Source organism: Salvia miltiorrhiza, chromosome 4, assembly GCF_028751815.1.
Source record: "Salvia miltiorrhiza cultivar Shanhuang (shh) chromosome 4, IMPLAD_Smil_shh, whole genome shotgun sequence".
Lineage (NCBI taxonomy): Eukaryota > Viridiplantae > Streptophyta > Magnoliopsida > Lamiales > Lamiaceae > Salvia > Salvia miltiorrhiza.
The window spans coordinates 53,176,933-53,189,374 of NC_080390.1; positions in this window are offsets into that span (position 1 = coordinate 53,176,933).

The following is a 12,442-nucleotide window of genomic DNA, read 5'->3' on the forward strand; positions in this document are numbered from 1 at the left end:
TTGGATCCTCTTAACATGTGAAGAGATTAATGTGCTCATTCATAAAGCAATTGTTTTTTATACGAGCCTATATATAGAAGAACACAATAATTCAGTTTAATACTTTTTTTTTGAAGGATCAGTTTAGATTATTTACATATGAACAATTAATGGAATTCATACCGTCAAACAATTATGTGTGTTTGGGCTAAAGCGAGCTCTTTATAAAAAGTTCTTTAGTAGACAAATAGAGTATTTACAATAAAAATGAATAGTGCTAACATAAACTAAACGCAAGATTATTCACATATAAAAAGATGAAGTTGTATTTCAACTCATTTTGACACTTTATAAAAAGTTCTTTTGTAGACAAATAGAGTATATACAATAAAAATGAATAGTGCTAACATAAACTAAACTCAAGATTATTCACATATAAAAAGATGAAGTTGTATTTCAACTCATTTTGACAGCACAAACAGACAAGGCATTTTAGTTGTGGTAGGGTCTAATCATATAAGGTTAGACAATATCCAGCTATCAGACAACGTGATCAAAATTGACGTCAAAAAAGGAATCTCATGTTTTATTTGCTATCTATATATATCACCTGTCTATAAATTTTATAAAATTAAAAAATTATTGTTACATGTAAACACAAATGGTAAATCGTAAGTATGTTGCAAGAGAGTTTCTTTTTATGGTAAATGGTTGAACTCTACTCTTGTGGGCTAGTTAAGTAGGAGGCCCAAAATTTTTCTTTTATTTCTTTGAGCAACAATTAGCCCATTATTAAGTATATTTATTTGATTATCATAATTGGGCTGGGCCTTACAATTTCAAAAACAATTAGCGACCGTTGATTAGTATAGGGTGACGATTTAATATCAGAAACAAGCATTTTTTTTTTTTTAGAATTAACAGGCCAATTTAATTAAAAATAAATAAAATTGTGATATCTTGAAGCAGTCAAGGGCTATTTGCCAATTTGCAGCCACTACCTAATTTTCTTGAAATTAGATGTTTTTTTGGACTTTCTAATACATACAGTTTAATCTAAGCACTTCCAAATCGTTTTCTCTTTTTCCTGTCTTAGCCATTTGCAACCAATTTCATGAAAGTCGGATTTTTTTTCTTTATCTTCGAAAACTAGATTAATCTTTTATAAAAAAAATATATTATATGAAAGAATTAGAGCACCACTTAGAAATTCACGAATATACTCGTACAAAATTGAGTTGAAAAATAACGCTTTAAGAGTAGAATCCCAGTCATTAATTAAACAAAATTAGCCCACCACTCTAATCGATTTCGTAAAGCGATTTAATTTTTATCATCTAATGTATCATGTTTTTTTTTTACAAAATCTTCTATTATGTCATAGTTTTATTCTAGATTGTACTATATGATATACATAAATATACAAATTTTAATTATGCTAGTGTAGAGCCCAAATAGTGAACACCATATATATAAAAGAGAAAATTTTTGTATTCTAGTATGATTTTATCTTGCACATATATATAATATACTCTATTCATCCTCATAAAATGTAACCAGATATAAATGGCACATAATAAAATAAGTGAATACGTTTTATGTACGTCAAGAATTTTTTAATATTTTATTTTATTGTGAGTGAAAATTTTATCAAATATAAAATAAATATATTTTATGTACGAGTATGGTATTTTAGGGTATGACTAAAGAAAATAGGATCGACAGAGATTCTTTGGTTGAGCAGAAGTGTCAACCTTGCATACGTCACTGTCCAGTCAGCGATTGACACGTATTAAACCCAAAAGAGTCAACCTCTCAAAACCCCACACCGTCTGTGGCCCTTTTGTTGTCTTGTAGCTGTCACTTTAGCGCGTGCCCCATCCATCACCCCCGTTTTTCCATTCCACCGACTATCCATCCAATAAAAACTTCTCTAACTAAGATGCTGTTTCATGTTTCAATCGATTATAAATGTTTTAAGAGCACAAAATATAAGGTCATCCAATCTTAAAAGTCTCAAAAGTGTTTAAATAATTAAATACTCCATCCGTCCCACGAATCTTGACACGTTTAGTTTCGGCACGGAAATTAAGGAGTTGTAGATTAGTGTTTTAAATGTGTAGGTAACAAAATATAAAAATAATAAAGTAGGAGAGAGAATATAATAATTATTACTCCCTCCGTCCCTGAAATGGCTTCCTCTTTGGGGACGGCACGGATTTTAATAAAAAGTTGTAAAGTGTATTGATTAGTATTGGAAGTTGTGAAAAGTGTTATAATTAGTATTGGGAGTGGTGAAAAGTGAAAAGTAAGAATAAATAAAGTATTGTTAGTGGTGGGGTAGGTTTCCAAAAATGGAAAGAAAGAAAGAGGAAGTTATTTGGGGGACGTCCCAAAATGGAAAAAGAGGAAGTTATTTTAGGGACGGAGGGAGTATTATATTTAGAAATGTGTCAAGATTCGTGGGACGGCCCAAAAATGAATACGTGTCAAGATTCGTGGGACGAATGAAGTATATAAATAAAAAAATCATAATTACTCCCTCCGTCCCAATAATGAAGACACACTTCATTTGGGCACGGAGGTTAAGGTGAGGTAATTTAGAGAATAAAGTGTAGTGGCCCACATTATTAGTGTATTTGATTAAGGAGTTAATTAGGGCTTTATTTACTTTACTCTCAACTCTCAACTCTATCTCCTCATCTTCTCCGACCACCACCGCCACCGCCGACCATCACCACCGCCACCTCTGAAAATCAAACCCAGAAAATCAAAACTAGACCACCACCGTCACCGCCGACCATCACCACCACCACCTCCGAAAATCAAACCCAGAAAATCAAAACTAGAAATCACAAATTATCCAAAAAATTTAGCACCAAAAACTGATTCAAAATTAGCATCAAAATTGCAAATCTGTGACTGCAAAATAAAAATTGGCAAAGAACAAACAATTCTCATACCAAACAAAACCATTCCCATTCTAAAACAAAAATTGGCAGAAAGTGGGAGAATGTCGGCGGAGATGGAGGGTTTCAGAAGAAGAGATGTGGCCTCACCGCTGTTGTGCCGTCGAAAGGAAAAGAGAGGGGGATGGGTGGCGGCTGTTCGGTCGGATATGGAGAAGCAGGCGGTGGCCGGAAAAGGAGAACAGAGGGGGATGGGCGGCGGTTTCAGAAGGAGAGGGGCGCTCGCCCTGTTTCCAAATGAGAGAGAAAGAGAGAGGGCGAGAAGAGGGTGGATACCGCCGGTCTTCGTGGGGCGGCACCGTGGTCAGGGCAGCGATGGCGCTGTGGTCAGGGCGGCGACGGCTCCAAGAGAGCCTAACTCAAAATCGGAGAGAAAGAGGGGTGTCCGGCGGCCCTCTGCCCCCGTCAGTGTGTGTGTGAGCGGTCGGAGGCTCACCGGCGAGGGGCGTTCAAAGGTCGGAGGATGGTGGCGCAAGATCTGGGGCGGCGAGAGAGTTGGAGAGGGAATATCTGAAATTAGAGTGGAGAGAGTTTGAGAGAGAAGATCTGAAATTAGGGGTTTTAAGTTATGTCTAATTATTTCTATTTTAGGAAGTGTGTCTTTATTATTGGGACAACCCAATAAAGAAAGTGTGTCTTTAATATTGGGACGGAGGGAGTAATTGAAAAAATATAAAATTGAAAGAGTACATGTCAAAAATAACAAACGATATATATATATATATATATATATTAGAATTATTTTTGTAAAATACTTTTCTATTAAAAAATAAGTTGAGGTCGAGTAATTTTTTTTAGGAGCTTATAAGTTATTGAAGTTTATTTTTAAAAACATCTAAGTTGTTTAATTATTTATTTTGCCAAACACTTATTAAGAGCTTATAAGAGCATATCCAATAGAGGGGCTATCTCGAGAGACAACTTTGCATGTAGTCACCCCCACGTTAGGCTGCTCTACAAGGTGGCATTACAGATTTTTCATCTCACTTTTAGAAGTTGAATTTAAAAATTTTAAAAATCCAATTTTAAAATTGAAAATTTCATTAAATTTGAGAATTACAATAATTACATAAAAACTAGTCCTTATAAAAAAATTCAAAAAATACAATGGCAACTTTTCTAAAAAAAAACAATTTTATTTTAAAATATGGGTGCACGCGCCATACATAATATCGTTCGAATCGGGCTCCAATTTCACGAGCCATTTCGAGCTCTCGGGCACGACAACAGTGGGGCTCGAACACGTCCAACGATTCTCGCTGAAAATGGACTAAGCTTCTAAATAACTTAATTATAAGGACACCCCTAATATTAATCTATGTAAATTCACTCAGTTGCATAATAGCTCTATTGGTTTGATGGGTTGTTCACCTTAGATTAATTAGAATGTTGTGTATGTCTAATTAGAAAATTTCAGTAATAAGTTCATTATTAATTTTTGACTGATTTATACGTTAGACCGTCGATTTTGAGCTGAATTAGCATTTCTAGAGATAACCCACCCAATTTCAAATCATCCATATCAAGATATCGTGCTATTCATTTATGCCATTCTCAACCACAACCCATTTTTTTATAATTTGGATTGACACCCCTAATATTGTTTAACATTTTGTAATTATCTACGATAAATTTTAATATAGGGGTTAAAGGAAAAATAACATATGCATTTAAATAAAGAAGGTAGTTAAGAATAAGGTAAATAAATATATGTTCATGCTTCTAAAAAAAATGAGTATTTCTTATTGTTGTTCAATATTAATCAGAAATATCGTGTCCTTGATTGTTTGGACAGCTAACATTATTCTCTACTCTTGATTATTACTTCATTAATAAGTTGAGTATTTGTCATATCAAAATACCATTTTTGGCAATGGTTTAAAATGATTAACCCTACATACTCGGTGACAAACCATAATTTAATTACATTAAATTTTTTCAATCAGACTATATCGATCAGTCCTTTAGCCGCAAGGCCCGCAACCATCAAACTAGTGACCTAACCCAAATAAACAGATATCAAACCATCAAGCACAATAAATAACCAAAAAAAAAAAAGAAATGTTATATATTTTTCTTTTTTGAGACCAATAAATTTTATATTTTGATTGAGGTAAAAATAAATGTACTGCTCCTCATCCTACACTCAAAACATCACACGCTAATAATATATAAACATAAGCATTTTAAATTTTTTCGTTCATTTTAACGTCATTAATAAGATAAAGTGTTAACGTTGGTGTTATTTGTAAATATATTCACTTACTTTCTATGCCAAATACTTCACGAAAATTGTGACACTTGTATAATTTTGGGGATATAAAAGAGAAGTTTTATTGATTAGGGAGTAATTTTTTATTTTTGTAATAAATAATTGTAAAAATGTGAAATTAATTATAAAATACAGTAAATTATGGGATTGAGAATCTCATCCGTTTTACACCCATTTATACCCTAAAAATCAAACATGAGAAAAAACATATATCCGTTGGTTTGATTAATTTATAAGTTAAAGTGGGGTTTGTTTTTTTTCAACGTCTTGTTTACGTGAATGGAATAAAATAAAAGATAATTAGTGTTTAAATACATTGATTTTATAAGTAGTCCGATTTTACATATAAATTTCCATAGAAATAAAAAGAAGAAACAATCCACCCAAATGGCCATAATGAAGAATGAAAATCAAATTTTGTCCACCATTTGAAAAAACACAAATTTTGGCCATTTTTATTGATTTGGACGCTTTTGCCCTTAATGAGGCGGACTGGGTAGGGTCAGACACGCGGGTCGCGTGCCGGGTCGGGTTAGGCACTTATGGCACTATTAGTGCCATAAGTGCCATAAGTGCACACTTCCCCCTAGGGTTTAGATATTCCATTTAGGGTTTAGATTATTCATTTGGGGTTTAGATGTTTCATTTAGGGTTTAGATTATCCATTTAGGGTTTAGATGTTCCATTTAGGGTTTAAATGATGTTGTTGTTTCTGTATTTGTGCTGATGACCATTTTACTTAGTTTTATTTTGAATTTCGTTTGCACTTATGGCACTAATAGTGCCATAAGTGCCAAAATGACTATTTTACTTGGTTTTATTTTGGATTTTCGATGGCACTTATGGCACTATTAGTGCCATAAGTGCTATCTTGGCACTTATGGCACTAATAGTGCCATAAGTGCCTAACCCGACCCGGCACGCGACCCGCGTGTCTGACCCTACCCAGTCCGTCTCATTAAGGGCAAAAGCGTCCAAATCAATAAAAATGGCCAAAATTTGTGTTTTTTCAATGTGTGGCCATAAATTGTGTTTTATGCTTCATTTTGGCTACTTCAAAATTTTACTCTAAAAAGAAATACTCCATGCGTCCTGACTATCTTAATTCGTACTCTTTTTGGAATCATCCAACTATCTTAATATATTTAAAAGTTTTTTTCTTTATTTATTTTTTAACCTACCACACTTAATTAATACACTAAATAATTTTTAAAATTTTGAGCCCAAAATTTTTGTCTCAAGATAGTCGGGACGGATGGAGTACATGAACTTTAAGATTGTAGCAATTTTACTATAACTTCAATTTCTAGACATTTAAATTCTACATACATCGTATGATTTTCAGATTTAGAGATGATCTTATATGATATCTTTTAAAGATGTCCTATATATACGATGTCATTTTTTAAAACGTTTGATGAGTAGACATCGATATTTTGACTTGCTACGTTAATTTTAATTTGAACAAAAATTAAATTTGTGATAAATTTTGACTTGTTTTTAAGTTTATGTATAGAATTAAATTATCTTAAAGTTGATGTATTTAATTAAACACTAATAACCCTAAAATAAATTGATATATGGCAATAATCAATAGTCCATTTTGAGGAATTAATAGGTGGGACTAAGAGGCCATATTATATTTGCCGAAAAGTTGGGTGGTAGTGAAGTTTTTAACTGAATTAATTAAGAGGTGTTACATCTACAAAATTAGTTGCATTTAGTTATTTTCCAGCCCCACCTCTCCTTTTTTGTTTTACGTGTTTTTCGATGTGTATTACTATAGTATATAAATCTAACGTTCTTATAAATGCTAAATTTAATCTGATATAATGAGTACATATATATTGTTTATTTACATATGCATTCCTAAATTTGTATGTAATTATGTTTGAAAATGAAAATCGACAGTATCTTCATGTACTATACCTCAGTTTTTGGTTTGGTTCTCTTTCTTTTTACTGGTTAATTTGGTGATTATTAAAACAAATCAAAATTTTCATTTCCTCTTTTTCTATACACTTCAACAGTTAATTGTAAAACGGGATGGTGAAACAATATATATATATATATATATAGGGAGAGGTTCAAATAAGAACCACTAAATAAAATTAGAACAGAGAATCATTTTCAATCATTCGATCATCAAGATCTACGGTGGATGCATCATCTTGGTGGATGAATGCAGATCATGGGTTCGAATCCTGAAGGGAGCAAAAAATTTATTATTTTCGGATGCATTAAATTTAATAGCGAATGCATTAATTTATATAGTAGATGCATTGATTTTAATGGTTCTTATGTTCTCACGATAGATGTGGTTAATCTCACTATAACCGCACCCTATATATATATATATATATATATATATATATATATTTTAAGAAGCGTTTTTATTTTAGTCTTCCCCTATATGTATATAGGTAAAGGATGAGGTGAAAACTCTATCTTTCGGTGAAAACTAAATCTTATGAATAAACACATAAAATATGTGAACAAAAGATAGTCAAATCGTGAACAATTAAATGACGTATAACATATATACAAGATTCGACCATTTCTTGTTCATGTATTTTATGTATTACAATTGTTTATAACTTGACTATCTATTGTTCACGTATTTAATTATGTGTAATTTGTTTATAGGATTTAGTTTTCACTTGAACCTAACCATATATATATATATAGGGGCGCGCTCCAGTGAGACCCTCTATTTTTCGTGTAACATGAGTACAATGAATAAGACATATAATACTAATGAACAAAACGTATATCTAATGAACAAAATGTATATAGTGATGAAAAATAAAATTTAAAAAATTCGTAATGAATAAGACATATAAACTGATGAACATGGCCGTATATACTGATGAATAATGCAGTATATACTGATGAATAACAAAATTTAAAATATTCTGCTCCCTCCAGGATTCGAACCCTACGAAAAAAAATCACCCTCCAGATACAATATCAGCCATAGGACTGATAAAATAAACGCACCAGATCGTGCCCTAGATCTCACTAAAATTAGGGGGTCTCATTGGAGCGGCCCCCTATATATATATATATATATATATATATATATATATATATATATATATATATATATATATATGAGGAGAGGTTCAAGAAAGAACCACTAAATAAAATAAGAACGGAAACCATTTTCAGCCATTCGATCATCAAGATCTACGGTTGATGCATCATCTTGTTTGGATGAATGCAAATCCTAGGTTCGAATCCTGAAGGGAGCAATTTTTATTTTATTTTTTTGAGTGCATTAATTTTAACAACGAATGCATTAATTTTTACAGTGGATGCATTAGATTTGATGGTTCTCACGTTCTCACAGATAATGTAGTTCTCTCTAGAACCACACTCTATATATATATATATTTGAGTTATAGTATATACTTCCTCCGTCTCACGAATCTTGACACGTTTGGTTTCGACACGGGAATTAAGGAGTTGTAGATTAGTGTTTTAAGTGTGTAGTTAATAAAGTATAAAAGTGATAAAGCAGGAGATAGAATGTAATAATTATTACCTTATTTGAAAATGTGTCAAGATTCGTGGGACGACCCAAAAAGGAAAACGTATTAAGATTCGTGGGACAGAGGGAGTAGTAAAAATCTTATTTAATGTTTTAAAGTATATTATATTTTCATGATCCCGTAAATGCATTTTAAATTCGTTTCTATAAAATTCAAATTCAGGACCATGAAAGTGCTCATGTTTTAACAAATTATTCGTAATTTAAACTTTAAATGAAATTTATATTTGAACCATCCACTGTACAAAAATATATACGTATTAGAATGAAACACGGAATACATTATAAATTAAACTTCAAAAAGGGAAAATCAAAACAATAAGAAAACCATATCTAAGAACTCCTGTCGCATTCGTTAGAATTTTCTTGGGCATTTATATCTGTTTGTTTTATTAATTGCTTGAATAATTCATTTAACTCCTAATTGTCACAAACCTAAAAGGGCCTCAATGCGACTTAGGTGCACCTTTAAATTAATTGGTATTTGGTACATGTGCAGTTCCAACAATTTTTCAATTGACACACAAATCATTGCTGGAAAATTTGAATGCCTATTCATTCCATGTACTTCAGACCACGCTTCAAAATTTAATTTCTCTGTGAATTCACATTCTGCAAATTTCACTGCCACTCCCTGTGCATGATTAATTATGCTCAAATTATAATTAGATTAATTAATTAGTTGTAATTCGTAAATGAAGAATTTCCATTTTAATCATTTTGTTCAAATTCAGGCACAATTTGTAATTAGTCCGGTGAAGAATGAAGATACGGTACTGTCTAGCTCGATACGAATAACAAAAATTTATACTTTTGAAAGAAATTACCAAATTCTTGAGAAGTAGAAATTCGAGACTTAATAATAATAATAATAAAAAAAAAAACTATTTAAGATGTGTTCTGTTTAGTTGCAAACTTATCATAAGAGAATGAGGATCAACAAACTTTTTCCCTTTAAATTCCTTTTTGTTTTTCCTCTCGTTTTAAACAAAAGAGAATTTTACCATTTCTCATTCTTCTTTTTCTCTCCAAAGAGATATAATATTATCCATTCATTTTGATGTGATAATATTATTCCTCATTGTAAAAAACAGAAAATGAGGAAAAAGAAAAGAAAATTTTTAATGAAGAATTTTTACTTATCCTTATTTTCTCGTGATAAATTTATAACTAAAGAGAACACACACTCTGAAATAAAATTATTCAGAAATGTGAATCTTCTAAAGAAATGTATTGCGTTTACTAACATCAAGACTATATATGTATATAATATAGCACACACTACTATTATTCAAGTTTTACTAATGTAAAAATGACAATACAACTAGAAAAAAATATCACAAATACATTCCCCAAAAGAATATGGAAAAAAAAAGGTGAAAGTTTGTGAAAAAGAATGGGATTAATCTGGTTAGTGAGGCATGTGCGATGCTGAGGCGTGTGGGCGCACGAGTAGGTGTAGTGTGTGTAAGAACACTACATACTACACACCCACAAATAGTGGCACTATAAATGGAGTGGTGGGAGGGACAAAACCAACCAACATTTCATATGGCCCATTTCCTACATTAACACATAATTCTAATGTCCAATTATTATTTTTATTATTTTTTTGTCTTCTTAATTTAATTCATTTTATTATTTGTAAAGTGGTTAGGCGAAAAATAGGTCCACCTCATTACTATTTTGTTTTTTATATTATCAAACCACGCCAACATTCATATTTTCTTTTAATAATCAGATGTAATATATATAAAAAAAATCTTGTAAAGGATGGTCTAATAATATGGAAAATATTATGAGTTCGAATTTTACGTTTATCGATGGGAATTGAGCTGGACAATTCCACCGACTGTGTTTGCTATGGAAAATGTTCGGTTTTAACCAAAATCAAAATATTCATCAATTAGGAAATTTCATGTACTGTTTTATTAGTATTTTAAATTTAAATAGAGAAAGTCAAAATTTTACAAATGAAAGTACACTACACACACTCAATGGGGATGCATACGCTGGGACTGTGCACCTCTATATTGATATGATATTGTTCATTTTATATATTGAGTGATGTCATTTGGATCAATTTTATCCTGATCAAATGTAATAAATATTTAATTTGCAACATAAAAAAATATTTTTTTCTTTTTATATACTATTTTTTATTTTTTATTTAAATATAAGTATATATATATTGATTAAATTTGTGTATTTTCAATAAGAATTTTGACTGATTTCATATATATATATATACACACACGATTTGAATAATAATTCATCACTTTAAAAATCATCATTAAGTGGGTACTTTTATTTTTTTAAATGGTAATTTATTTTAATTAAAATAATTTTTCATTACATTTTTAGACATATGTTTAAATATTTAAATAAAATTATAATATATAATTCCAATTTTGAACTTAATTTTAATATATATATATATATATATATATATATATATATATAACTTTTACCAGGAATATTTAAGGTAAAACACAATTTTGTTTTTGTTTTGTCGTAATTGATTTGAATCAATTTGATCCAAATAGATTTACCCTATTAAAAAATACTTGAAAAAATGTGTTACAATAAACTTGAATATATGACATTAAACATACCACTAAATCAATACACACATACTTAATTGTCACTTTTGCTTCCAGTGTTGGGACTAAATTATTCAAACCTATCAATTGGAATTTTTGGTTGGGGAAATTCTGAGTGCTGCTTTAGTGTTAGTGGCCGTAGTATGTGACATAATAATAATATGAAGACCACAGTTTCAAGCCTTATAATTACTTCGAATAATTTAGTCCATTATCTGTCTTTTATACTGTGCAAAAATACTCGAATCAATTACGATTTTTTTTTTTTTGAGGAAACAGAAAAGCTTTCGTTACGGAGAGCAATATCAAGAAGCCAAGACTGGTATTTGTAATGAAATCAGAGAGCAATAACAAAAAGGCCAGGATTGGTATTTGAAATTTCATTACGATAAATCGATTACGATTTCAAGAATAAATATGTACATATATGTAATCTCATTATACATTTTTTTGAATCAGATGGGGATTGAGATACAAATTTTGATGACTGGTATTTGGAATTTCAAATATCATTATATATAAATTTCGATTCGAATCTTGAACACAGACAATCTCAGACAATCTTCTTTTTGAAATAGCATTTTACGAGATGTATGTGTGATTATTTCGGTGAATTGTGGGCCATATTAATTTCTTTGTTTCTTATCAAAATTGAAAAAGAATGTCTTGTGTTTGTGTAGGACATTTTTTTCATATATATTATACTTCACATGTAATAATGTAACATTATCGTCAGCATAGGTATGATATTTATTGATAAAGTAAGCAAATAATACAATATTACAAAATTCTCTAAAAAAAACAAAAATTACTACAAAATAAAATGAATTTCATGTAATGATGACTTTAATCACATGTAGCTCCCGGCAGGTCATTTAAAACGCTGTGGGACATTTTGTTACACATTAATAATTAATAAATAAAGTTAAACTCGGAGAAAAGTCAGAAAGCCAAAACTTAAATTAATGAGAGAAGTACTAGTGTCAAACTGCTTTCATTATTATCAATTGATTATGCATTTACACTGTTTGGTTTGATTCGGTACCCAAAAATTGAGCAGGAGGTG